Consider the following 2844-nt stretch of genomic DNA (forward strand, 5'->3'; position numbering starts at 1 on the left):
AAATATTTTCAAAATTGTGTCTTTTCAAGTCAATATTACAGAGAATTGAAGATTCAGAACATTCAGTAGAGGAATTAAACAGAAAAAGCTGGGCGTTCAAAACGCCCAGTGAAGAAGGAAAACTGGCGTTTAAACGCCAGCCAGTGTACCTGGCTGGGCGTTTAACGCCCAAAAAGGTAGAGTTTTGGACGTTAAACGCCAGAATGGGCACCATTCTGGGCGTTTAACGCCAGGATGACACTAGAGGGAAGATTTTGTTTTTAATTCACATTTTTTAAAGTTTTCATAATTTTTTAAAATCAAATCTTTTTCAAATCATATCTCTTTCAAAATCAATTTCTTTCCATTTTATATTTATTTTTACCATTTTCAAAAATCCTTGCTTCAATTAAAGATTTACTTCAAAACTTTCAAGTTGTTACTTGCCTATTAAGAAAGGATCAAACTTTAAATTTTAAAATCATATCTTTTAATTTCTTGATAGTCAAGTAATCAACTTTAATTTTAAAAATTTTCTTTTTCTAAATTAATTTTCAATCATATCTTTTCAAACATATCTTTTCAATCACATCTTTTTCAAAATTAATTTTTTCAATCATATCTTATTCTAATTTCAAAATCTTTTTCAAAAATCACTTTATTTCTTTCCCAATCTTAGTTTTCGAAAATCTCAATCAAATTTTCAAATTTCTTTTTAAAATCTTTTAATTATTTTCAAAAATTCTTCCCCTCTTTTTATATCCTTCTATTTAAAAGGACCAAGACTCCTCATCAAGGTGCAATTCGAACTCTGTCCCTCTTGATAAGTTCGAATTCCCTCTTCTCCACCTCCTCCTTCTATTCTTCTTTTCCTCTGACACTTCAAGGAATCTCTATACTGTGACATAGAGGATTCCCTACTTTCTTGTTCTCTTCTCTTTCATATGAGCAGGAACAAAGATAAAGGCATACTTGTTCAAGCTGATCCTGAACCTGAAAGGACCTTGAAGAGAAAGCTAAGAGAAGCTAAAGAACAATTTTTTTTAGAGGGCCTAACAGAACTCTTCAAAGAAGAAGAAACCATGGCAGTCGAAAACAACAACAATGCCAACAATGCAAGGAAGGTGCTTGGTGACTTTACTGCACCTACTCCTGATTTCTATGGGAGAAGCATCTCAATCCCTGCCATTGGAGCAAACAACTTTGAGCTTAAGCCTCAATTAGTTTCTCTAATGCAACAGAATTATATGTTTCATGGACTTCCATTGGAAGATCCTCATCAGTTCTTAGCTGAATTCTTGCAAATCTGTGACACTGTTAAGACCAATGGGGTTGACCCTGAAGTCTACAGACTTATGCTCTTTCCTTTTGCTGTAAGAGACAGAGCTAGAATATGGTTGGATTCACAACCTAAGGAAAGCTTGAACTCTTGGGAAAAGCTAGTCAATGCCTTCTTGGCAAAGTTCTTTCCACCTCAAAAATTGAGTAAGCTTAGAGTGGAAGTCCAAACCTTTAGACAGAAGGATGGTGAGTCCCTCTATGAAGCTTGGGAGAGATACAAGCAATTGATCAGAAGGTGCCCTTCTGACATGCTTTCAGAATGGAGCATCATAGGTATTTTCTATGATGGTCTGTCTGAACTATCCAAGATGTCATTGGATAACTCTGCTGGAGGATCTCTTCATCTGAAGAAGATGCCTGCAGAAGCTCAAGAACTCATTGAAATGGTTGCAAATAACCAATTCATGTACACTTCTGAAAGGAATCTTGTGGATAATGGGTCAACTCAGAAGAAAGGAGTTCTTAAGATTGATACTCTGAATGCCATATTGGCTCAGAATAAAATATTGACCCAACAAGTCAATATGATTTCTCAGAGTCTGTCTGGAATGCAAGCAGCAACAAGCAGTACTAAGGAAGCTTCCTCTGAAGAAGAAGCTTATGATCTTGAGAACCCAGCATTGGAAGAGGTAAATTACATGGGAGAATCCTATGTAAACACCTATAATCCTTCATGGAGAAATCATCCAAATCTCTCATGGAAGGATCAACAGAGACCTCAACAAGGTTTCAACAACAATAATGGTGGAAGAAACAGGTTTAGCAATAGTAAGCCTTTTCCATCATCTTCTCAGCAGCAGATAGAGAATTCTAAGCAGAACCCGTCTGACTTAGCAACCATTGTCTCTGATCTAATCAAAATCACTCAAAGTTTCATAACTGAAACAAGGTCCTCCATTAGAAATTTGGAGGCACAATTGGGTCAGCTGAGTAAGAAAATTACTGAACTCCCTCCTAGCACTCTCCCAAGCAATACAGAAGAGAATCCAAAAAGAGAGTGCAAGGCCATAACCATATCTCACATGGCCGAACATGTAGAGGAGGAAGAGGCAGTGATTCCCACTGAGGAAGACCTCAATGGACGCCCACTGACCTCTATGGAGTTCCCTGATGAGGAACCATGGGAATCTGAGGCTCACACTGAGACCATAGAGATTCATTAAATCTACTTCTGCCATTCATGAGCTCTGATGAGTATTCTTCCTCTGAAGAGGATGAAGATGTCACTGAAGAGCAAGTTACTAAGTACCTTGGAGCAATCATGAAGCTAAATGCCAAGTTATTTGGTAATGAGACTTGGGAGAATGAACCTCCATTGCTCATCCAAGAACTGGATGACTTGACTAGGCAGAGATTACCTCAAAAGAGACAGGACCCTGGAAAGTTCTCAATCCCTTGTACCATAGGCACCATGACCTTTGAGAAGGCTCTGTGTGACCTAGGGTCAAGCATAAACCTTATGCCTCTCTCTGTAATGGAGAAGCTAGGGATCATTGAGGTATAAGCTACAAGAATCTCACTAGA

The 2844-nt window shown here is 37.8% G+C and overlaps 1 non-coding gene across 1 annotated transcript; it reads right to left on the bottom strand.

The window, feature by feature from the left end:
- Positions 1-1466: 1466 nt before the first annotated feature.
- LOC148545832 (small nucleolar RNA R71) lies at positions 1467-1574 on the bottom strand. Its single transcript, XR_015902053.1, has one exon. It is a non-coding gene; the product is annotated as a small nucleolar RNA R71 (small nucleolar RNA).
- Between the last annotated feature and the right edge of the window lie 1270 nt (positions 1575-2844).

Source organism: Arachis ipaensis, chromosome B9 (assembly GCF_059453495.1).
Source record: "Arachis ipaensis isolate K30076 ecotype BB chromosome B9, ASM5945349v1, whole genome shotgun sequence".
In the NCBI taxonomy this organism is placed as follows: domain Eukaryota; kingdom Viridiplantae; phylum Streptophyta; class Magnoliopsida; order Fabales; family Fabaceae; genus Arachis; species Arachis ipaensis.